Source organism: Pristis pectinata, chromosome 14 (assembly GCF_009764475.1).
Source record: "Pristis pectinata isolate sPriPec2 chromosome 14, sPriPec2.1.pri, whole genome shotgun sequence".
Taxonomy (NCBI): domain Eukaryota; kingdom Metazoa; phylum Chordata; class Chondrichthyes; order Rhinopristiformes; family Pristidae; genus Pristis; species Pristis pectinata.
In genome coordinates, this window is record NC_067418.1 from 34826863 (window position 1) to 34853646 (window position 26784).

At 39.4% G+C, this 26784-nt stretch overlaps 1 protein-coding gene across 6 annotated transcripts in view; it reads left to right on the forward strand.

The window, feature by feature from the left end:
- Nucleotides 1–26784, forward strand: part of syt7a (synaptotagmin VIIa) — a 452949-nt gene that overhangs the window by 137541 nt on the left and 288624 nt on the right. Inside the window, exon 1 of one of the 6 annotated variants that reach the window (XM_052029169.1) lies at nucleotides 15625–15642. The exons of the other annotated variants lie outside the window; for them this stretch is intronic. The gene's annotated coding sequence lies outside the window, so the exon portion shown is untranslated. Of the gene's footprint in view, nucleotides 1–15624; nucleotides 15643–26784 lie in introns of those variants that run through there. 6 annotated transcript variants of the gene reach the window in all.

Genomic DNA, 26784 nt, shown 5'->3' on the forward strand with positions numbered 1-26784 from the left:
GCCAAGAATGAACCAAGAGATCAGCCAGACTACTGCTTCATGTGAAATATGCCTTACCTACAGACCAAAGCAGCAAGCAGAACCACTTACACCACACCCTGTACCAGACAGGCCATATTTCAAAGTTGAAGTGGACTTATTTGACTGTAATGGGAAGAGCCATGTTGTTGTAACAGACTACTTTTCCAATTACCCAGAGGTTGCGACACTGCAATCAACGTCCAGCAAAGCAGTTGTCACGTTTCTGAAAGCTGTGTTTGTGAGGTATGGATTTCCATGTGAAGTAGTATCAGACAATGGTCCACAATTTTCGAGCAGTGAATTTGAATCCTTTGCCAATGTTTGGGGCTTTCGACATATAACCTCAAGCCCACATCACCCAAAATCTAATGGCTTAGCAGGGAGTTCAGTTAAGGTGGTGAAGGGCCTCATGAAGAAAGCGCAAGATGGATGAGAGGATTTCCATGGAAGTCTAATGATTTACAGAAGTGCGCCACTGCAGAACGGCCTTTCACCAGCCCAAATGCTGATGGGTTGACGCATACGCACTAACCTTCCAATACATGAAAACCTGTTGACACCTGAAGGAGCACACAAGGTCAAACAGGCTAAAGAGGAAGGGAAAGAAAAACAGAAACAGAATCACGACAAGACAGCGAAAAGCCTACCAGTCTTGAAGCCTGGGGATCAAGTGCGAATCTGAGATCATGATTCTGGCACATGATCCATGCAAGGAGTTGTGCAAGAGGAAGTAAATCCACATTCATACCAGATCCAGACAGAATGAGGGACACCTCTGAGGAGGAACCGCGTGGATCTATGACCACAAGCTCTAACCCATGGCTGTGACCCGTCTCCTGTCAGTACACCAAAGGGGCCAGCATATGGAGAAAATGAACATGTTCCCATGTTCCCAGGAAAACACCAATGCAGCAAATGAAAGCAACACACCTGCGGAAACAAGTACCAAACCAAAAAGGACCATAAAACCACCTCAGAAACTGATTGAAAGCTGTTGAGTAGACAAGGGTTCTTTGCAGGTTTATAAGGACAAAGTATTGTGTTTGTTTTTCTTTAAAGGGGGAAGATACATTATTATGTAGTTATAATAAAGAACTACAGTTCCCAGCAGGCAATGCAAGGGGTCACATGGGAGAAACAGGAAGTGGCTGGAAAGAACGGGAGGGGGGGAGAAAAGCAGCCTGCAAGTCTGTTGCAGCCTGTTGTTTTGTTTTAATAAATGTTCAGATGTTAAACCCACGCCAAGTATGTCTCATGATGAAGAACAAACATTACACATCCGACTAAGACCAGTTCTCTGGAAGCTTCTGGCATGTTTGACAGGCTGTCAGACACAAAACTACTTCTGTCCCTTATCTGCTGTTAGTGTGATTCTGTGATGATTTGAAATGGCATCACAAAGAGTTCTCATTGATTAGCTAACTGTAGGGCACGTACAAGTGGCCTTTTAAATGCCTGTGGTGCTCCAAGAATTATGTATTCAAATCTTAACTGCCACTATTCCACATGTAAATTAGTAAAACAAACCATTACTTACCCTCCACAATGGAAGTTAGCACTAATCCAAATGAAAACTTTGGAAATGCTGGAATGGGAGCAGGTTGATAGTTGATGCATGCAGACCAGACTGAACACTTTACAATTCTGACAAATGCAAGATGAGCTGATGCACTCGAGGTATAGGGGATCAATCTTTATAAATAAAAAATGAAACAGTAAATTTCAAAGTAACACTGTATCCATTCTATATTTTTTTATATTTGTTCTGATTTCTATGTGTTATTTGTGATTTTGCCACCAAGTTAAATCATGCCTAGCCTTGCCTTTCAATGAGACTTCATCAGTATTGAATAGCCTAGTTACTTGTCTGATGATGGGAAAATCTGGATAAACCTAAACTGGTTAGCATTGAACGCAACCAAAATGTGAAATGGAGTTGGAAAGTCAGGGAAACGGACAAAAGACTTGGGTGAACAATGTTGTTAATGTGTGAAAATAACTAATTTGTTCTGTTCTCTTCAAAGTGAAAGTGAGCCTATACCTGGGTCTACCGAGAACACATTCACTGAAGAAAAAGGCTCCAAAACACAAAATGGTCAGCAAGCAGTAAATAATGTTATTGGGGAAAGCAAGGCAGAACAGGAGGGAAACAAATTCAAGAAAGAAACAAGATTAATAATGTGTGCAGGTTGTCCCTGTTCACATTCATTCAGTTTAAAACTTTATAATAAGTCATCATTTATAATTTTTTCAGACAGGCATATTTTTTAAATATAACTAAAATAAAGATTTTATTAATTTAACTATTTACTATATATGTTTAATTAAACACATATTGCACTCACGAGAAACCTAAGTACAGAAACATATTTGGCTTTGAGCCCATACTTGAATTTGGGCCAGTGTACATTAAATGCCTGGGCTAATTTTTAGTCCCAATCTCTAAATGATGCTATTATCACTGTACTGTCACTTTAGCACTTTAAATTTAAATTAAATTTTTAAATTTTATTTACAGCGTGGTAACAGGCCCTTCTGGCCCAAAGAGTCCGCGCCACCCATTTTAAACCCAAATTAACCTACCCGTACGTCTTTGGAATGTCTTAAATAGAATGACAGACTGCATAAATTATGCCCTGTGGCCATGAAAGACACTCTGGGATTGAGGTTTAGATCCAGGTAATGAATATCTATAGGACTTAAACATACAATCTTTGCCATTCTGGAGAAAAGTAACATATTATTCTTTGGGTCAAGCAGCATCTTGTAGTAAGTTCCATAATAATAACAAAAAATGATAAATATGCTTTATAAATATCAAACTTCCCAAGATTTGTCACTGGGTTATGTGAAGAAATATAAGGGCATACAGCCAAAGTCCTGGTCAAAAAGTTTAAGGAGGGAAGGGAACTGGAGGTAAATGCAATTTGCTGCTCAGTCCAATGGCTGAGTTAAATTTTAGGGAGCAATTTGTAATGTTTCCTAAGTGAGGCTATGTAAAGTAATCAAAATTCACACATAGAGTGAAAGTGTGAGACTGAGCTGTATTAATTTAATGAGATGCCTTCTCACCAAATAGTATTTTTAGTAATAATCATTCTGTAATGGATAAATACACAATAATTCTGCAGTAAATTGTACCGATTTGGAAGCATGTCATTTTATAGCACCTTCAATGATCAGTGACATTCTATGATTTGAGATGTTGGAATTTTGGGTTTAAGCTTCTGCCAAATAAAAATCTATTCATGTACTGAATTTTCTGGTGTGCATCCAGCCACAGTTCCAAAAGGTTAATCATCCATGTTCTGGTTGGTCTGTTTCTGGAGCGTTCACAATGGGATTTAGATCTCCACATACTGCATAAACATTTGTATGTTAATTACTTTGTTATATAAGTGCCTCTATTTCAATATTTGATGATTGTGTTTATGTGGTAACCACAACCACACGGTACTGAATTAAACACATCACATAACACTTCCCTTAAATTTGCATTTCTTAGTGGTAAGCTGTTTTCCTTGATAACAATTATGTAAAGGGTATGTTTATTCTGCGTGTTGCTGCATAATATATAACTATCTGAAATCTGCCTTCTATACCATTGGGAACTCTCTCATCTCCCTATGCCCTTTGTCACATCAGTAAGCATTTTAAACAGGAACATGCACAGCCTTTATTTTACCTGGCCTTTTCCCAATGTTATTTCCCTGTTCCCTACTTACACTGCAAGTAGTAAAAGGACACATGCAGTGTGGTTTTCATCAAAAATTATTTTGGAATACTTTTATGTATGGGTGATTAATGAAAATGCTCAACCTTTCTCATTACATGGAACATAACTCCTCATTTCCCACCCTTGGTTTCAGTTTCATCACTTCATTGGTATTTGGAAGTAAACCTCTGGTCAGAAGTTTGTTTTTAGATGGAACTAGAAATTAAATGAAGCAGACTTGATCACGAATGTACAACTTTGAAGATAAGACATTAAGAATGCATATGATTAATCTTAAATATGAACTCCATAAATAAAAAGATTGAGACATCCTAAAGACAATGCAAGCAGATTGTGCAGATAGGCTGGAGTGCAAAAGCAAGGGCAAAATAATTATGATTATTTTATATGCAGAACTGTCTGGCTGTTTAATTTTCAGAAACTTATTTATACCTACAATATACTGGCAACATGTATACACTACACTTGGATTTGTCAGCTATGAAAACTAGACAGTGATTTTCCACAGAAGAGCAAAGCATGATCTACATTCTAAACAATTAATTTAAAGAAATGTAATTGCCTTTTCTATAAATGACATACTGACTAAAGTTGTAAATTTGTGATTCTACTTGTTGTTTACCATATTCACCTGTTATGTATTTCTAAATAATCTTTTGTGAGGAGGAGCCACTAAAATAATTTTCAGAACTCCATTGAAGTATTTGCATTGTCAGAGATGTTATTTTTCAGATGTTACATTAAGCTGTGGCCGTGATGGATGTAAAAGATTCCAAAGCATTAATTTGAAATAGACCAGGTGAGTTAACCTGGTGACCTGGCAATACTTATCTCAATAACTGTCGTTAATGCAAATTACTTGATCATCACTTGCTGTTTGTGGGAGCTGCCCTGTACAAATTGGCTGCTCTAATTTCGATATTACCACAATGACTGCACTTCCAAAGGGACTTATTTGGATGTAAAGCACTTTGTGACATCCTGAGGTTGTGAAAGGCAGATCTTTCTTTTGTGATGTGTGCTTCCACATTTTATGACACACTTTTTTTTTAGTATTTCCTTCCATTACAAAATGCTCATCTTCAATTCCCTTTTGCAATGATTTCCACCTTTTCTCATGTACTGTTGCTGGAAAATGCTGCAAGTGTTGAGTTAAGAAAATTTGGATTCTGTGGTTATTTTTTTACTATTGGCAAGCTTTTGACCAAATTTGCTTTGCTTGATTCGTGTACAGTAAAACCTGTAAAAATGTACAGGAAGTATCATTCCTTATTGGCATCATTTTGCCCTACCATGGGATATATGTTGACAGCTCAAGTAGAGAATCAGAGAGTACTCCAGTTTAGAAATGTATTTTTGAAAGATTCTGTGTTGAAGTGGCAACTAGGCAGGTCATGTAGATGATTCCTTGATGGATATCAATAGCAGAATCATAAAATGCTTTTAACGTTTTGTTTTACAATTTTGCTCTTAGCATGAAAAAGGAGAAAATTGTTCTCGGACATTTTTCACTTAAATGCTGAATGACTATCTTTTGACCTTTCCCATTACCTTTCTGAACTGCAAGCGTTGTTAATAGTTCTACAGTGTTAATGCTCTTACACTGGTGACCATTGTGGGATGTGTTAGTGAAAGGAATAAGAAATGTCAAATGAGGTGTAAAAAAAGAACAGAAATTAAATAAAATCAAGATAATAAAGGCTGACCACCACTCTGCTTTAATTTCCCAGTAAAACTTTTCGACTTGATGTCTTGCACTAGTTTCACTCAGTCTTAATACAATGTGACAGAAGTCAAGTGAACAGTGAATGAATGTAGTACTGGAAGAATCAGGAAGACGTGCACTAAACAAAAACCTGTCAGTGAAATCAATACTGTTGGCACATGTGCCAACATTGATGTAGCTTAGGGGTAACAAGAGACTGTGGGCCAAGCTCTGGGTGTACTTTGTGTCATGGGTGTCTGCTGTCCAAAGATTTAAAGTAGTGCAAAGAAATGCAGAAGTCTGTGTAATTTCACACAGGATATTTTGAAACTGTGCACCATGGACTTGAGACCATAAGACATGGGAGCAGAATTAGCTCATTAGGCCCATCAAGTCTGCTCTGCCATCCAGTCATGGCTGATTTATTTTTCCTTCTCAACCCCATTTTCCTGCCTTCTCCCCGTAACCTTTGACACCCTTACTAATCAAAAACCTATCAATCTCCGCTTTAAATATACCCAATGACTTGGCCTCCACAGCCGTCTGTGGCAATGAATTCCACAGATTCACCTCCCTCTGGCTAAAGAAATTCCTCCTCATATCTGTTCTAAAGGAACATCCTTCTATTCTGAGACTGTGCCCTCTAGTCCTAGACTCTCCCAGTACTGGAAACATCATCTCCATGTCCACTCTATCCAGGCCTTTTAATATTCGGTAGACTTCAATGATATCCCCCCTCATCCTTGTAAACTCCAGTGAGTACAGGCCCAGAACCATCAAGTGCTCCTCATACGTTAACCCTTTCATCCCTAGGATCATTCTCGTAAACCTCCTCTGGACCCTCTCCAACGCCAGCACATCCTTCCTTAGATATGGGGCCCAAAACTGTTCATAATAGTCCAAATGTGGTCTGACCAATGCTTTATAAAGCCTCAGCATTACATCCTTGCTTTTATATTCTAGTCCTCTCGAAATGAATGCTAACATTGCATTTGCCTTCCTTACTACTGACTCAACCTGCAAGGTAACCTTTAGAGAATCCTGCACCAGGACTCCCAAATCCCTTTGCACCTCCAATTTTCTGAATTCGCTCCCCATTTAGAAAATAGTCTATGCCTTTTATTCCTTCCACCAAAGTGCATGACCATACAATTCGCTATGCTGTATTCCATCTACCACTTCTTTGCCCATTCTCCCAACCTGTCTAAGTCCTTCTACAGACTCCCTGCTTCCTCAACACTACCTGCCCCTCCACCTATCTTTGTATCATCCGCAAACTTGGCCACAAAGCTATCAATTCCATCATCCAGGTCATTAACATATAACATGAAAACGAGCAGACCCAACACCAACCCCTGCGGAACACCACTAGTCGCCAGCAGCCAAGCAGAAAAGGCCCCCTTTATTCCCACTCTCTGCCTTCTGCCAGTCAGCCAATCTTCTATCCATGCTGTACCTTTCCTGTAATACCATGGGCTTCTATCTTGTTTAGCAGCCTCGTGTGGAACCTTGTCAAAGGCCTTCTGAAAATCCAAGTAAACAACATCCACTGGCTGTGCTTTGTCTATCCTATTTGTTACTTCCTCAAGAGTTAAAGCAAAAAAGCACTACAGGTTGCAAAAATAAAATGAATTTTGTCTGACAGCACACTTCTAAATCTACAGGTACCCAGCCTTCCACGTATCTTCCTGCTGAAATTGGGAATTATCTAACTGAAACCTACTCAATGTGTCTTGGTTATTTATAAAGATAATTTGTCTGATCATTGTTATTTCCCAACTTGAAGGCAATTTATCAGTTTCTTTCGGCCAACGTTGTAAGCACCAACTCTCATTGCATTCACAGGCAAAGAATCTGTTCCTGATGTTACACTGATGCCAACATAGGGCCATGTCAGTTGTGTGTATGCTGTAGACCAACTTGGGTGCAGGGCCAATGAGGAAATATGCTGAGTTTTTTTTTAACCATTAACTCGTGAGAAATCTTGTTTCTGCCTGTTGCACATCTTTAGAGATAGTCATGCGTCCATTCACACCGAAGGCATGCTCCTGAGAGGCACCATGTAATCTGACAATGGAATTGATGAATGTATTTACATACTTGATGGAAAAATCAGGGACAATTGTTGGACATGTTAAAGAGAATAGGTTACAGGGAAATAACTGGGAGGAATGGGAAATATAGTTAAGCTCTGATGATAGGGGACATAGCCTCAGGATTTGGGGAAATAGATTTAGGAGAAATGCTTTTCCCAGAGAGTAACAATTCTGTGGAATTCTCTGACCAGGGAAGCAGTAGAGGCTACCTCATTAAATATATTAAGACACAGTTAGATAGATCTTTGCATAGTAGGGGAATTAAGGGTTATGGGGAAAAGGCAGGTGGGTGGAGCTGAGTCCACGACCAGATCAGCTATGATCTTGTTGAATGGCAGACCAGGCTTGATGGGCCAGATAGCCTACTCCTGCTCCTATTTCCTATGTACTTGTGACGTTGTAAGGAAAAAACAAAAGTTATGTTTCAGAGAAGAGGCTTAAAAACCTGCAATATTCATCACTGTTCTAATAGCACAATCACAATAGATTCAACCCTGAAAGAAAAATAGAGCTAGGTTCTGCAACATTGGCATACAGTTTGTTGCTTGATATTACTGTCTCCTACTTGTGGATGAGACATTTGTCAGTGGAATAGAGTTCAATGCAAAGCAATAGTGTATGTGTTTTGACTTTGTGGATCTTCTTGGATATTGCTGGCTCATTGACTTGTCATTTATTTTTGCCTCTATTTGCTGAAGTGTGTAGTAATCAAAGTGAGGAATTAACAGTCCTGGGAAGTAGAATATTTTATATATTGAGTACCAAATAATAGTATCAAACACTCCAGCATAAAATACAACATTGACCTGATGTAATATAAAGCTCCTTGTGTGTTACTACAATCAAAAAATAGATAAGCAACTTTATTGCAGTGAAATTAAAACTTCCACTCATTGAAACCATGCATTGTGTGATTTTTCATAATTCAGCAGTGTTTGGCTCTACTCAATAACTAAGCAATTTATTTCATGTGGGAGCTAAATAGTCAGGGATGTGAGAAGTCCAGACATTGACTATAGGCTGTATTCAAATCCATCACCTAAAAGTGAAAATTCAAAATCCAAAGTCTACTGCAGAACACCTGTTCTGCTATATGTATTTGTTGACTATCCTTTGCAGCTTTCTAAAGTGCACAATCGCGGAGCAGAATTCCAGGAGTAGTTGCAGGATATTTTCATTCACTATTATTTTTATAATGCTTTATATGTGAGAAAGTTGAAAGATTTTAATTTCTGATAAATTTCACCTAAAACAGAATCAGGTCCAATGCACGTGTTTCCTAACACCCAATAAGGATAGTGACATTGACTGATGGAAATTTACTTGATAGAGTGCTTTAGATCAAGATAGTCCTAGTTTTGGAAATGGAATTCCCTCAGATGACAACAAATCAAACATGCTATGGAATTTTAATCCTGTAGGAAAGATAAAAGTATATTCTGATTGTTTTGACCCAAATTCCATGCCACAGCATCAAGTGTCTCTATGTAATGATCTAAAGATAAATCATTGTTAAGCTCTGAAGACCAAATGAATATGAATGAGTCTTGGTTTGCCTTGTTTTAAAAAGTTGCATTTATATTGCATCTTTCTCATACCTTTAGGATATTCCAGAGCATACCATAGCCAATCGGGTAGGGTTATGAGGAAATTCAACAGTCAGTGGCAGTGTGGAAATGATGAGATAATCTATCTTATGAACGTCTGAGTAATGGTTCATTCCAGGTGAAGCAGCAATTCACTTGACCTTCATCCATACTGCATTTGATGTTCACAATATGGTCTCTTCTACATTGGGGAAACCAAGAGCAGAGTGAATTATTATTTTGCCAAGGATCTGTGCTCAGATGCCGGGGTGATCCTGGCTTCCTTTTGCAAGTCACTTAAAGTCTCATTCCCATTCTGACCTGTCTGTCTGCAGCTTCCTCCATTGGGGGCCCAATGAAACCTGGAAGAATTGGAATTTGTTTATTATTGTCACATAATACTGTAAGGTACAGTTAAAAAATTGTCTTGCATAACGTTCATACATCTCAAATAATTGCACAGTGCATTGAGGTAGTAGAAGGTAAAACGATAACAATGCAGAATAAAGTGAAATGGCTACAAAGAAAGTGCAGTGCAGGTAGACAATAAGATGCAAGGTCATAACAAGGTAGATTGTGAGGTCAAGAGTGAAGAGGGAACCATTCAATAGTCTTGTAACAGCGGAATAGAAGCTGTTCTTGATCTTGGCGGTACGTACTTTCAAGCTTTTGTGACTTCTGCCCAATGGGAGAGGGAAGAAGAGAGAATGTCCAGGGTGGGTGGGTCTTTGACTATGCTGGCTGCTTTACTGAGGCAGCGAGAAGTATACACAGAGTCCATGGAGGGGAGGCTGGTTTCCGTGATGTGCTGAGCTGTGTCCACAACTCGCTGCAGCTTCTTGCAGTCACGGGCAGAGCAGTTACCATACCAAGCCATGATGCATCCAGATAGGATGCTTTCTATGGTGCACCGATCAAAATTGGTGAGAGTCCTGAGGAAGTAGAAGCGCTGGTGAGCTTTCTTGCCCGTGGCATCTACGTGGTTAGACAAGGTCAGGTGATGTTCACTCCTTGGAACTTGGAAGCTCTCAACCCTCTCAACCTCAGCACCGCTGATGTAGACAGGAGCATGTGCACCACCCACCTTCCTGAAGTCAATGACCAGCTCTTTTATTTTGCTGACATTGAGGGAAAGGTTGTTGTCTTGGCACCACATCACTAAGCTTTCTATCTCTTTCCTGTACTCTGACTCATCGCTATTTGAGATACAGCCCACCAACGTGGTATCATCTGCAAACTTGTAAATGGAGTTAGAGCAGAATCTTGCCATGCAGTCATGAGTATATAGGGAGTAGAGTAGGGGCCTGAGGACACAGCCTTGTGGGGCATTAGTGTTGAGAATAATCATGGCGTAGGTGCTGCTGCCTATCCTCACTGATTGTGATCTGCTTAACTTCCATCAAGGCACTTTGAAATCTTCTATGACAAAAACACTCTCAGGTAAACTGCTCGAGTTTATTGTCATATGCACAAGTACACGTATGCGCAGGTGCAATGAGAAACTTACTTGCAGCAGCATCACAGGCACATAGCATCATATACACAACATTCACAAGGAAAGCATACATTATACACAATTTTTACAAGAAAGAACACAATTAGAACCAAAAGCAAAGTCCATTACAGTGCAAAGGGTCATAGTGTTGCTATACTGAGGTAGTGATTAGGGTTGTGCCAATTGGTTCAAGAGCCGAATGGTTGAAGTGAAGTAGCTGTTCTTGAACCTGGTGGTGTGGAACTTCAGGCTGCCAAATGGTAGCTGCAAGAAGATGGCATGGCCTGGATGGTGGGGATCTTTGATGATAGATGTTGCTGATGGTGGGGAGGGATGTGCCTGTGATGTATTAGGCTGAGTCCACTACTCTCTGCAGCTTCTTACATTCCTGTGCATTTGAATTGCCGTACCGGACCATGATGCAACCAGTCACTCTACATGCTCCTTATCACTTAATCTTTCTTAATCTATCAGTATATAGGCTTTTGTCTTGCACCTTACTCCTCCCCCAACTCTGCTTTGAAAACTAAACCCTCCACTCTCCTCCCCAATTCTCTTTTCACAGGTGCTGCTTGACTGACTGAGTTTCTGTTTCAGATGCCAGCATCTGCAGTTTTATTTGTTTAATGGAGGCATAGGAGACTGCAGATGCTAGAATCTGGAGCAAAAAATAAAATGCTGGAGGAACTCGACATGTCAGGCAGCATCTGTGGAGAGAAATGGACAAGTCACTATTTTGGGTCAAGGCCTTGATCTAGACTGAAAGAGTAGATGGGAGAGAGCCAGTATAAAGAGGTGAAGGGGAGGGGTGGAGCAAGAGCTGGCAAGCAATAGGTGAATCCGGGTGAGGAGGGGTGATGGGCAGATGGCAGAGGGAAGCGTGGAAATAGTGCCTGAGGCTGGGAGGTGATAGGTGGAGGCAACAAAGAGCTGCAGATGATGGAATCCAATAGGAAAGGAAGGTGCAGCATAGAACTAAATAAGGGAGGTGGGGTGTGCAGATGGGAACAGTGGGAGAAGTCTGTGGGTGTCTCGCAGATGGAGTGGGTGGAGGAGGGGAAAGAAACGGGATGATCAGGTGCTGGGGGTGGTGGTAGTAGTTGGGTGTGTGTAGGAAGAACTGGGTGGATCAAGTGGAGAGAGAAAAGGAACAGAAGGGGAGCAGTTTACCTGAATTTGGAGCATATAATGGTCATGCCATCAGGTTGTAGACTACCCAGGCGGAATATGAGGTGCTGTTCCTCTAATTTGCCTTTAGTCTCACCCTGGCAGTGGAGGAGCTGAGGACAGACAGGTCAGTGTGGGAATGGGGAGGGGAATTAAAATGGCTTTCAACAGGGAGCTCTAGATGGCCGTGGCAGATGGAGCACACGTGCTCAGCAAAACATTCGCCTCGTCTGTGTTTGGTCTCACCAAAGTAGAGAAGGCCACATTGAGAACACCAAGCTCAATAAATAAGCTTGGAGGTGGTGCATGTGAATCCCTGCCTCATCTGGAAGGGCTGTTTAGGTCCCTGGATGGTGCTGAGGGAGGAAGTGCAGAGACAGGTGTTATACCTCCTGCGGTTGGAGGGGAAGGCGCCTGGGGGTAGGGGAGGGATGAGTGAACAAGGAAATCGTGGAGGGAGTGGTTCCTGCAGAAAGTGCTGGGGAGGGGATGATGAGGCTGGTGGTGGGTTGTTTTCCAGTGATTTTGGTGACTTTGGTACATTTTATCTTCTGAAGGTTAAATGCATGAGCCCATTGACAATTTACTTGCATTCTGTGTTTCAACTTATTTTCTGTCCCCATGTCACAAACAGTTTTTTATGTATATTTACAGAATAGGCATCAGGATTCTGTTTCTGCACTGTATAAACAAGTTCACGTCTTGGTTGTGGAACTATTTTTCATTTTCATCTGGAGAGCATGTGCAATAAGAGAGTTGATATTGCACGTCCCACGATATCAAAATGTTCAATTCTTCATTTTGTAATCAATCAAGTACTTTCAAACTGTGGTCACTGTTGTATTAGAGAGCAAGATGACAGCTAATTTACTCACAGAATGATCTCGTGTAGAGCAGTTTAATAATGCAGGTCATTTATGTGGTATTGGTTAAGGAGTAAATGTTGGTCAAGGCATTAGAAGAATGCCTTGCACCTCCTCTTATAGCAATAGTGAATCTCATATGTCACGTGAAAAGGCAAAGAGGAGCCCAGTTTAACAATTAATCTGAAAGGTGGCATCTGCAACAGTATTCAATTCCATTAGTACTTCATTCCCTTATTGCTTAAACAGAGAGTCGGCTTAGATTTAGTTTACAAACATTTGGAGTGAGTGGTAAAATCACAACTATGTGAATTAGAGAGTAGAGTTCTACAGTAAATACTTTGGTACCAGGACGTCCATCTGTAAATTCGCTGATGACACCACTGTTGTTGGCAGAACCTCAGATGGCGATGAGGAGGCGTACAGGAGCGAGATAGATCGGCTGGTTGAGTGGTGTCGCAACAGCAACCTTGCACTCAACATCAGCAAGACCAAGGAATTGATTGTGGATGAAGGGGAAGTCGGGAGAACACACACCTGTCCTCATTGAGGGGTCAGCGGTGGAAAGGGTGAGCAGCTTCAAGTTCCGAGGTGTCAACATCTCAGAGGATCTATCTTGGGCCCCACACAAAGAAGGCACTCCAGCGGCTCTACTTCATTAGTAGCTTGAGGAGATTTGGTGTGTCACCAAAGACTTGAAAATTTCTACAGATGTACATTGGAGAGCATTCTGATTGGTTGCATCACCCCCCTGGTATGGAGGATCAAAAGAGGCTGCAGGAGGTTGAGACTAAGCCAGCTCCATCACGGACACACCATCAAAGACATCTTCTTCAAGAGGCAGTGCCTCAAGAAGGCAGCATCCATCATTAAGGACCCTCACCACCTGGGACATACCCTCTTTACATTACTACCAATGAGAAGGAGGTACAGGAGCCTGAAGACCCACACTCAATGTTTCAGGAACAGCTTCTTCCCCTCTGCCATCAGATTTCTGAAAGGTCCATGAACACTACCTTGTTATTCCTCCTTTGCACTACTTATTTATTTTTGTAACTTGCAGTAATTTTTATGCCTTTATGTCTTGCACTGTATTGCTGCCACAAAACAACAATTTTCACGATATATGTCAATGATAATAAATCTGATGCTTTTCCTGGAGACTAAACATGTATGAATTAGGTCCTTTTAATACATGGACAAGGAGTTGGGTGGAGATGACAGGAACATCATTTCACATTGACCAACACACTGGAGATAAGAATGATGCTTCTCTTTTGTGGAATATTTGTTTCGTTGTGAATTTTCCTCTAGTTCTGCTGAGCTGCAACCTTTCAGTATCTCTCTATTAACTTGTAAGGATTGTGACAATTTAACTCTGAACTGAACTACATACCAAATATTGGAATTCTGTGGGGTACTGTCGTAACTCAGAAGTCTTAAAAAGAGAACACTGACTTGATTTTGCATGAAAATGTAGCCGTCTCAAGGTGAACATTTTCAATTTTTGTGTTTGAATTTAGTTTTTTTAAAAAAACTGTTAGTAAAACATTGTTTGCTGACTCAACAATCTTTGCCCGAGAGGAATGGATGTGTCTGAACATAAAATAGATTTCTTCAATTAGAAACAAGGCAGACAAATAAAGAAAGTAATTTATTTTTTTACTGAGCAGTAACAGTCCATTTATTATTTGATTTGCTTGCTCGGCATTATTGAACAACTGTTTTACGTAAGGCACACTTACTTTGACTTTCATTAGAAACCTAGGAAATGTCTGCAGGTGATTTCTTTTTACAGCACAATGGAATTAATGACATTGGTCTGCAATGAAAAGTAATAATATTTTGTTTTTATTTCCAAGGAAGGGTGTAGTACCTTTATCAACTGACTGCAATAACCCACCTCATTAATAAACTAGGACATTGGACAATTTGCAGTAATAACAGATTTAACAAATTTAGCTCGAGTTCAAATTGTAGGTGAATAAAGGAAGGATTTTGTCACATTATCAAAGAAACAAAAGAAAAATATGCATGATTCAAAATATCTTACACATTTGATCATCACAAAAGATGCATCTTATTCTGTCAACGGAAGCAGACTAAAACAGTCTGAAAACGAGCAGCAAATTTTGTAAGATTGCAGTAATGATAGGTAATTACCCAGCACAACATTTTGCAGCAAGTATTGGATGTCTTTTGGATTAATTGATGAAAGTTGGTGGGGCTGCCGGGGAGTGTGTAGAAATGCAATATTCAACTGAAGCGCAGTGGAGAAATTTGAAGGCGGAGGATGGGAGAAGTGATGGGAAAACTCTTACTGGAGGGTGAAAAGATGGTGATAGGTGGAGGAGGGTAAGAAATAAGGGTAAAAAATGGATTTTTCTAAAAAGATTCGTGAAGGTGCTGCTTCAGTAAGGCAAGAGTGACGACGAGAAATGACAGACTTTAGAGGAGGGTGGGCAGAAATTGTGTAAGATAAGAAAAGGAGGGATTGGAGGTGGGAGAAGATGCAGGATGGCACTAGACCAAGTTTCTTGATGAAGGAGAATTATGTAAATGGCTTGATTTTTCTATAATGGAGGAACCCTGGTTAAACTCATGCCTGTGGCCATTTATTGTCATACATTGCATAAACGAATGTTGCTGTTGTTGCCCGTCAAACATCCCAGCCCCAGGACATGACTGCAGGAGTTCCTCTGAGCCAAGTTCTAGCCCTAGCCTCGTCAATTGCTTCATCAATAAGTGGCACTTGCTGATGTTTTGCATTTGCAAATTCTCAAAAATGAAGTGCCTGTCCTTACAGGCAACAAGGCCATGGAATCGTTCAGGCATGGATGGATATGTGGCAAGTAAGAGTTACACCACAAATGTGACAGCAGTGACCATCTCGATCTAACCTTGATACTCAGTTGTTTTACCACAGCCAACTTCCCAACATCATCATCTTGGAGGTACATGGGACTTCCTCAGGTAGGCAACTTGGTCAGCATGGATGAGTTGGGCTGAAGGGTCTGTTTCCATGCTGTTTTTCTGTATGACTCTATTATCAGTGCAAGAAATTCATTTGGACCAGTCACACAAATGCTGTGGCTACAGGAGCAGGTCAGAGGCTTGGTACATTTTTGCAAATGATTTGCCTCTTGCTACCACAAAACCTTTCTGCTGTCTACAAGGCACAAATCACTGGCCTGGATGTGTAAGCTCCAACAGCACTCAAGAAACTCAGCAACATTTATATTAGCAAAATTTGATATATTTTGAACAACAACCATTTAAAGGTTTGCAAAAAATCAGGATTGAACAGAAGGGTCTGAAACTATTTTCTCCCATGTTCAAGAGTCTACACATTAGCAATCTACACATTGTAAGCATATTTAAAATATTAAGAATTTACAAACTGGGAGCTTACCGGCGCCATTAATCACAGCTCCAGCAACCCGGGTTCAATCCTGGAGTTTGCACATACTCCTTGTGGCTGCATGGGTTTCATTCAGGTGCTCTGGCCCCTCATCCCAAAGGTATACAGGTTGGTAGGTTAATTGGTCACTGTAAATTACCCCAAGTGTGGAGGTGAATGTTAGAATGTGAGAGGAGTTAATGGGAATGTGGGGAGAAAAAAACAAGAAGATAGATGGATACCTGATGGTTGGCATGGACTTAGTGGGATGGAGGGCCTGTTTCCATGCTGCTGACTCTCTGGAAATTAGGTTTTAAAAAAGTTTTCCTTCACTAAGTTGACAGATGTGATTGGTAATGATGAGGCAAGAGGAATATGGAACTTTGCTGATCAGTGAGAAAGGGGATTGAAAAAATATTGTACTTAAAAAGCAGCTGAATTAGCCTGGTGACGCAACGTTAAATAGAGCAAAAAAATGATTGAAAACAACAAAATGTAACAAAGGACAATTATCTTTCTTTTTAAATATGGGCATATGTAAAATCTTCAAGAAGCTGAAAACTCTGAAGGAATGAGATTGCACACTTTTGATTGTTCACTTCATGGGCAACAATTTGATTGGCAATCATTAACAAGGTTCACATCATTAAAAGGAACCTATACTATTAATTTATTTATTTTCTATGATGTGTTTAATGGGCAATTAATATGTAAGTATAACAATTTCAAGAAAACCAAGGAATGTTTAGGAGCAAGATGTCATTTTCTTGTTGATAACAGAGCACTTAAATCTGCCAGCAATTTTCCAATGCATAATTCATGGAGTATTTTTTCTTCATCATAGGTAACTGATTGATTTGCACATGAATAATGAGGTTCATTGGCACATCATTTTTCTCCAAGTGAATACAGGGTCAGTAAAGAAAAATGAACACCTGGATGGTGCCAATTATTTAAAAAGTTTTGTTTTGTTTTTGCCACCAGGATTTTCATTTAACCATCATGGATGGTAGATGGGAAAATAGAACTTTTTCTATTTAGCTGTTTCCTCATAAATTAGTTCGGTTTAATTTTCACTCAATGAGCGTTACTTTGCTGCGCAAATGTGATGCCACATTTTTAAAACATAAACACAAAGTAGTGCAGGTTTCTTAGTCTGAAATTATGCATTGTGATGGCTTCTGAATCCGGTGGTTTTTGTAAATGTCTGTTGGATTAGGAACCTGCAGTGAATGCAATGTTACTTCTTAACCCTTTGCTTCAACACCTTTCCAAAATGTACAATGCTGGATAACATCTCCAGGCTTTCAAGTTGAACTACCACCCACCTTTTACTAACAAGCTGCTTTCATTTTCCATACTATCATCCTATGGTTAATCACATGATTAATTGAAGACAGATGTGTGAAGTGAATTTGTATCCTTTCCGGGTAATTTCAAGTGGAAAATCCTTCAGAGGTTGAGTTATGTGTCTTTCTGCCTTTCTCCAAAATGTTCATCTCTTTTATTTTTCTTCAGTTCATGAATATTGCAAATGTGTCCTTGTAAAACACTCCAAGATGTATGTCAGGATGAAGGGGACAACATGGAAGAAAGAGTGAAATAGTTACTGAATTGGCATCGATACTAGAGTTTTCATAACTGTTAAGTTCCCCCATTTATGGGAGCAAGATTTCAATATACTTACAAAAGGAAATTTGAAATACTTTTTTTGAGCTTAGAAGCTCATTGAGTTGGAAACCAACAGGAAATTAAAACATTCTGCAAAATATAGTTATGTCTCTGATTGCTGACTTTTTGATACAAAGATTAAGGTTTCTTTATTAGTCACATGTACATCAAAACACACAGTGAAATGCATCTTTGCATAGAATGTTTTGGGGGCAGCCAGCAAATGTCGCCATGATTCCAGCGCCAACATAGCACGCCCACAACTTCCTAACCAGTACGTCTTTGGAATGTGGGAGGAAACTGCAGCACCCGGAGGAAACCCACGCAGACACAGGGACAACGTACAAACTCCTTACAGACAGCAGCCGGAACTGAACCCGGGTCGCTGGCGCTGTAATAGCATAAAGTTAACCGCTACATTACCTTGCAAGGACAACTGTTTAAAAAATCGCCACTACAAAATATATTGTCAATTGTGGTGCCCCTTATTTGCATACAGCCAGATGACACTACTAATGACATAATAATGTGATATTCTCCATTACTTTCCATTTTAATAAATATAAGAGGGAAGATAACATTCCTGAAAGATGTTTCAAATCATCCATTGTACTAGATATATGACCCTTGGAAATCTGAGATTTATCTGGTATACTCCAGGAATACATTAATAGAAATCTTCCTTTAAAAGACTTGGCTGAGGTGGACCAAATTATTGTCCAATATCAGGAATTGTATAGCTTTGGAAGAGGTGGTGAGAGAACTTCTGCCTGCTTTGAACTGGTCAACCTTTAGAAAAGGGAGAGGGTGAGGTGAGGTTCCATGGAATACTGATGGGGGAGATGGTTCCCTTGGAGATGAAATTGTGCGGACTCTGATGTAGATTTTTCAGTCTTCTTTGGTTACAGGCTTCGTGCCAGAAGATTGGAGGACTGCTGCCATTGTACGGAGACACCCTCCAGCATTTTGTGTATTGAGTCTGTTGCTATCATTGTACCATGCTTTAAAAAGGCAGGAAAGGGATAAACCAAGTAATTATAGGCCATTTAATTTAAGGTTAATGGTGGGAAAATTACAGAATCCATACTAAGGGACAGTATAAACAGTTGTTTGGAAAAGCACAGATTAATCAGGAATAGTTAGGAAAGATTTCTAAAGAAAATGTTTTATATGACGGATGATTGAATTTTTTGAGGAGGTATCAAGGATGCTCAGTGGAGACACTCAGTTCGATATAGAGTATGTGGATTTTAGAGGGGCTCAATCACCGGAGAAGATCTTGTCTGCAAGCATCATTGTATTTGCATCGCTCCCTTCCATTGATATTTTTTGGGCCTTGCACTGAATCTACCTTAAAAATATTTAACATGTTGCCACCTCCAATGATGTACTTGTTCTTATCCAACCCATATCTCGTTTTGTTACGGCAGTATATGGCAGATAATCCAAAGATTTAAGATTGTTGTGCCACCGATCCCATGACTTAATGCTATATTTGTTCTGTTACGGACTCGGTGAAAGTCCCTTTAAGATAGAGTGTGTGTGCGTGTGGCATGCTTATGTCAACAGAAGATAAAGGGCGTAATGACGTTGTTGAAGAGGTCAGGAGAGAGAGAGAGAGAAGGGAGAGAGACACCAGCCTGCTAGTGTTCTCTATCGATGGATGAGAAACAATAACTGTGTCTGCCACTGAAATCCATGTATGGAAATTGGAAGTAATCCAGTGGAGTTCACCTTGTTGCTGACTTGTAGAAGGAAACAGGTATTTGTGTGGACGTTCACGATTCGGATACTTTTCGGGGTGAGGAAGTCACTACCGAGTAAACACTGAGGTGTTGTCTGGGTTCCATCGTGGAACATTTGGACTTCGTAATTACTCTCTCTATGTTTCTCTACGTCTATGTCTTATCTTCAGCCAACGGTGGTTGTTGAAGAAACCTTTGCTCATGTTTCACCTTATGGCTTGCGGAACTGAACTTTAAGAACCATTCCTGAACTTGGAGTTTGGGACTTTGCCACACACACACAAAGAGTTTAGTTTTTGGGGTTACTGTTCAAGGTTTAACATTTTTGAATTTCTAACATACTAACATTTTTACTTCTATTTTATGTATTATCATAAGTAGTGATTAATAAAATAGTTTTTAACACCGAAACATGACTCGGTGTGTTTCTTTTGTTGCTGGTTCGTGACAGTTCTAAGGCCTTTATTCATGGTCTGCCTCTCTCATACATGCTAACAAGTATGATTTTAATATGACAGTCAGCATTTCAAATTGTTTCAACATGTCGATATTTCACTATTAAGTATTCCAATCATTTGGATAGAGCGGTTGTCGGAAGCAATAAGATCATTTGGAAAGGTGGAACTGCAGCCAGTCAAGACCAGTCAGATCTTTTGGTGGTGGAACTGGAATTGACAAGAAGCAGACAGGTTAGGTGGCAGATTGGAACAAAACCGAATGTAAAATGAGTTGATTTCTAAGAAATAACTCTGGTGATGTGTGTGTGTTCATGCTTAGTTTTTGTAATTAATCTGTGTATAAATTATCAAAATCACAAATTGCCCAATTATAGATTGTTGCTTTAAAAGAGGTGTACTTTGCTCAAATAAACATAATGGCTCATGGTTACCTAATTTTATGTCTAATGCAATTGCAAGCAACTTTGTAACAAGGGTTCTCTGGTTTACTGCATTTAAACTGTTTGAGTCTTCTTGCCCAGGCCTACTCTTCACAGATCGATAATGCCTTGCTTTAGTTAATTTATAATTGTCCAAATATTTATTCATTCCATTTCTCTTGAAGGATTCTGGTAATTTTTTCCACATCTGATGCTTAACTGCTGCCTAAATAGTTCCTGATTTTGTCTCTTCTCCCTCCTTAAATATGTATTACATTTGTAATTCATCAGTCCAATGACATTATTTTTAAACAGCAGTGCAATCTTCCTGTTTTAATACTGCAATGGAAACTGTTTAGTCTTGAAGATGTTTTCTTCAGATAAATTACTCTCTGTCAACTTTGTCGTACTTGCAGTCCATCCCATTTAACTACCTCCCAATCACTGCTCTATCCACTCCGTAACACTTTTATGTTGCCTTGAACATCTGGGTTTCCTTTTTTAGTTCTTCCTCCATTGTGAAAATAGATTGATAGGATAACTTTGACTGATTACAAAAGAAACTATGTCAGCAATTAGAAGAAAATATTTGCAGGGCTATATGAAAAGGTAAGAAGAATGGGACAAGCAGAAAGCTGGCATGGTCTCAAAGGTCCGAATGGCCTTATTCTGTTTTGTTATCATTCCACAGATCTGCAGTTTCTTTACTTGCTTTGTAAATGAATTGGAGAAACTCCATTGTTGGGAGAATGCAAGTCTTGGAACCTCTGTTGAATCTGCTGAGTGATTAATTGATGTATGCTGATTAAATCAGTATGTGTCTTTATTTCATTTGGCATTTGTGATGCTTGGTTGATGATTCAAGTCTGGATTTCCCAGTAAGAATGTGGGGACTGTGTGCTTACAAATCTTCTTTAATTGGACCATATTTCTCTTAACTACTCATCCAGTGCATTAATTGAAACTTTTGATGTTAACACAGAAATCATGTGCATTATTTTCTTATTCACCATTAAGGCACTGCCATAGAACAGGTGCACAAGCAATCAACAGGAAATAACAGAAATCTGAAATTAAAAAAAATAGAATATTGGAAGTGCTCACCAGGTCAGACAGCATCCATGGAGATAGAAAAAGCATTCATGCTTCAAGTTGATGAACTTTCATCAGAGTAAGCCACAATCCTGAAATATTAACTGTCTTCCCCTCTCCACCGTTGCTGGCTAATCCGCTGAGCATTTCCAGCATTTTCAGTTCTTATACCCCAGTACAAGTATTTGGCAAAGAAACAGTTATTTTTATCAATTATAATTAAACAAGTATGGAACAAAAAGTTAGGATTTTTTTTAGGATATCAAGGGACGTAGGGATAGAATTGGAAGGTGATAGAGAGGTTAAAGATCAATCATGATCCTAACAAATGGCACAGCCAGTTTAAAAGGCTGAAACATCTTTTCATGCACTTTTTCCTCAGTGATGTAATTTTGTTCTGGCTCTTGTTCTTTAATGTAACTCAACCTACAACACAAGGTATTGAATAGGGCCAGCAGTGGGGTAACTGTTTCCACACATTTTTGAAATTACCCAGTGCTTTAAAAACTCTGGGTAATTAGTGTAATTCTGCTATATTGAAGCACAGTAGCAGTGAAGCAAGTATGTTTGACCATAAGGGATAACTATTTTCTTTCTGCAATATGCTTCTCATAATCATGAGATCCATTGAGCAATGTGGAAAAGTATTTCTGCATCTCCTACTAGTTTTAAGTCCCAGAAAATTCTGATTTATTGATTCTGGTTCCAGCAATTAGTCTCATAATACTCAGTTTAATTATTTGGCAAGAATCCATGATCAATTTTAAAAAAAGCTGCCACCATTATCAATATAGCCTCTAGTGTACTGTCAGGCACAATAACACACTCAACTGTTAGTCCACACCAAATAAACCTCATTAGGCCAGGAAAGGAATATTTTATTTGATAATATTGTTCAGATTCAAATATTCAACATAAAATTAACAAAAAGGATTTATGGCTGCACACTTAATTTAACTTGAATCAAGTAAGAGAAAAGGTACATTTCAAAGTTTACTCATGACTCCAGTGTATTTGCTGTGAATTCATCTTTTTTCATTATGAGTTGCATCACAGTTTCCTTCTGTCGTGTGTGTGTGTGTGTGTGTGTGTGTGTGTGTGTGTGTGTGTGTACATTTAGACATTTAGTGCTTTGGATATGTTCTCACTTTAATACAAATGCACAAAGGACTGTAGTTGTCAATAGCAAGGCAGATGCCCTGGTTGCAAGAATATTTCCAACACCAGTGCCTGTTCAGGTCCTAAAATTACTAGGTTTTATTATCAGTTATTGCAATAAAGCGACTAAAATAATTATCTACAGTTTAACTTGAAAGAACAGATTCCTAACCCTTTTAAATTTTATTTCCATAGTTTATATGACTATAACCTTTGTAGGACAAATCATCTTTGGATTTAAAGAAAGAGAGAACCATGCTCATGTTCCCTTTCAAAAATGTCTGAAACACCATACCACTGTAGCCTGCATTTTCATGTAAAGTACTTGCTACATTTCCTGAGACTGTAATGATGTATGATGTAGTATTTAGAGCAGAGAAACAGGCCGTTATATCTAATTGGTCTATGGCAGTGTTTATGCTCCATATGTATGCTCATCATCTCAACAACTCCAAATGGTGTTGTTCAGGTTATCTGTCAAAAATCTCTTCTTTCATTGTGTGTTGTTTTCTTTTCAATGTTATGCATCGTTGATTTTTTTTTAAGGAGCCAGCATTGGTGAACACTTGGTCAATTCATGTTCACATTCAGGTTGGCATTTATACAGAACTTCTTATTCATTGCCAAGCTCCTTTGCTCAAAGTGTAATACAATTAGATTTCAAATATATTCACATTTGATCCTATTGCTTTTTTTAAATTGAGGTTTTTTACTTCTGTGACAATAAACGTCTAGATAAATACAAAACTTGCTTACCCAGTTAAAATAAACTGAGTTTGAGTTGTGCTGCACTACTATGATTGAGATCTGTTTGGAAGATGAATTTGAGTGTCAGTGTTATTTTCGAGTTGTTAGATTAATTCTAGTCTGGAGTTTTGTATTCTCTATAGGGAGGTACATATTAGACTTTTAGATATTGCTATATTGTCATGAGACCCAGGCAACACACACTTCCCATTATCATCTGTTAGATATTATCATTCATTGGAGTTGTATCATTGGCACAGCTGTTAAACTACATTTAATGTGGCAACATTCCAATCAACATGGTGATATTTTGAGGAAAAGACTTTAACTGTCCTGTTATAATTAAGTACTGAAGGAATTTTTTTATTTCTCTCAGCAATTTATTTCTAGCTGAAGAAGAAAGGAATTTGAACTCCAATTTTTACAAAAGATGACCAGTTTGCCAGTTTTAGAGCCATAGAGTCATATAGCCTAACTGGTCGTAATTTATCTGTAGTTCTAGGAAGTCAACTGATGATTTGTACATCTGTACTATGTGTAAAATCACAGGATGATTGCATTTTAATATGTACCCTCTGCTCATTGCACCACTATTATACACCATCCTCAAGAATATCTTCCAACCTTAATTCTGTTTTTGCTTTTTTTAAAATAGTTTTTATCAACATTAGTTGCTTACGTAGAATGTTTAGAGGAAAGGAAATGAAAATGATTGTGACAAAGATTTACTTAAGTGCGTTGGACTTACCTTATACAATTGTGAATCAATCAAGATGGCATCAGACTTGGAGATGTGGCAACACATACAAAATGCTGGAGGAACTCAGCAGGTCCGGCAACATCTGTGCAGAGAAATAAACAGTCACCATCTCAGGTCAAGACCCTTCAGTCAGGACGAGGAAGTCCTGATGAAGGGTCTCGACCCAAAACGTCAACTGTTTATTTCCTTCCGTAGATACTGCCTGACCTGCTGAGTTCCTCCAGCATCTGCAGAACCTCTTGTGTCTCTGGAGATGTGGTAAACTGTTATGAGGACAGCAATAGACTATAAGAGGACATAGGGTAGCAGATTGGGCAGACAGGTGGCAGATGAAATTTAATACAAAAAGATTCATACGCTGCATTTTGGCAGAGAGGATGAGGGGAGACAATCCAGGCTAATTGGTGCAGCTCTGACAGATGTGGAGGGGCAGAGAGAGACAAGAGAGTGTATATGCATTTATCTTGAAGATGGAATGACGGGTTGAGAGAGCAACGCACAAGATGCTGGAGGAACTCAGTGGTTCAGGCAGCATCTATGGAAGGAAATGGACTGTTTGACATTTCGGTTCAAGGCTCTTCATCTGGACTGAAAGATAAAGGGGAGATGGCCAGCATAAGAATGTGGAGGGAAGGGGTGGAGCAAGAGCTGGCAGGTGATGGGTGGATCCATGTGAGGAGGGGTGATGGGCAGATGGAGGACAGGAGAGTGGAAATACTGCCAGAAGCTGGCTGGTGATAGGTGGAAGTGACAAAGATCTGAAGATGATGGAAGTTGATAGGAGAGGAAGGTGGATCATAGAATCAAGTGAGGGAGATGGGGAGAGTAGATGGGACTGGTAGGGAGGGGAACCAGTGAGAGGAGCATGTGGATGATAGCAGATGGAGTTGGGTGGAGGAGGGGAATGAAACTGGCTGAGGGGGGCTGCGATGAGTGTAGGAAGAACTGAGTAGATCAGGAGGAGAGAGAAAAGGGACAGAGGGGGAGCAGTTTACCAGAAGCTGGAGATGTCAATGTTCATTCTTAAGTGTGGTATTGATATTGGTATCCAGATTCCAGTGTCTGCAGCCTCTTGTGTCTCCAGGCTGAAAGAGCAGTTGGGAAAGTCTATTGATTCTGTACTTGACAAGTAGAGGCTAACAGTACAAAAGCAGAGAAGTATTGCTGAAACTTCATGAAACATTGGTTTGGACACAACTTGAACATTGTCCATATCTAATCACTGCATTTTAAGGCAGAACTAGAAATAGTGCAGAAAATGTTTACGAGAATAGTTCCACTGATGAGGGACCAGTTATGTGTTTGGATAGAAGCTGGGTTGTTCTCCTTAGAGCAAAGAAAGTTTAGAGAGATTTAATAGAGATGTACAAGATCAAGATGCATTTAGATAGGGTAAATAGAGAGATGCTGTTCCCATTAAGGCAATATGCAAGTTGTGACCTAATCAATGTTTTATAAAGTCCTCTCGCAACAAAGGCCAGCATGTCTTCATTGAAGCATTAAGAGTTATGTGTCCAGTAGATGTGGGGATAAAACTGAGGCAAAAGGCAAAGTAATTCGTGAATTTGTAATACATACAAAAATTTACTTGAGAAGACACCATGTCAAACTTATAATTTGGCTTATATGAATGGGAAAAATGAGCTCTTATTAAGTCCTGCTGCCTGTAATATTAAGAGGACAAAATAGAACCAGAAATAAATAGTTATGAACATCTACCACTACATTTTCTGGTCTAGCTTCCTTCAGATAGAAAAAAAGGTAAATATTTTGATCCAGTTGATTCCAGTGAAGCTTCAGAACTGTTCATCATTGCCAGTTGTCATATTGTTGAGTAATGGCATTGTTGCACACCTACTTGTTTCATCTTAAATTTACAGAACTTTTATATAGTCCTTTGAGTTGGCCTGTAATGTGTTTTGTACCATATCATTCAGTCTCTGCTTTTCTTTTATATGCATATCAGCCAAGGCTGAATTTAGTGTCCCCACTTTGCCTGTCAAAAACATTACTCATCTCGAGGTGGTTTGGATGGTATAGCAGACGTTGCTCAGAAAGACCCTATCAGGAACCAAGCTGCCTCATCCAAGAGCAGGCAGGGAGTTCAAAGGAGAATGCATTTGTCATTGCTTGATTAAGCAAGATGACAAATCTAGCCTGAAAGCTTTGCATTAACTCTTATTGTGAAACAATTTGATGCCCTTTTGGAATCAGTTTCAAGGACATGTGGTGAACGGTACATTATCTTGTCTCGTCTCTCTCACTCTGATACTGATCCGCAAGAATTACTTTGAAAACATAGCATTGAAACATCAATCTTCTGGTCAATATGTCACCTTTTGTGCACAGTGGACTGACATTGTAAGGATATTGGAAGACATAAACACAACTGAAAATGTAACATTGTTTATGAAGCTTCAAACAGTTGTTAGAGTTCATGGTTCTTTAACTTTATTAAATGAATAAAAAAATCCCACATTGCTGGTTCATGATGTCTGGGCATTAAGTAACTGTAAAGCAGCTCTCCACACATTTTGATGATAATGTTCAGACCGTTGCTACTTCTGCGCAAATATAATTTAAAACCAATGACCAAGGTTTTAGATGCTACAATGTCACATGCTGATGTAAAAACAAAGTTGAAGCCAAATAATGCCTTGCTAAG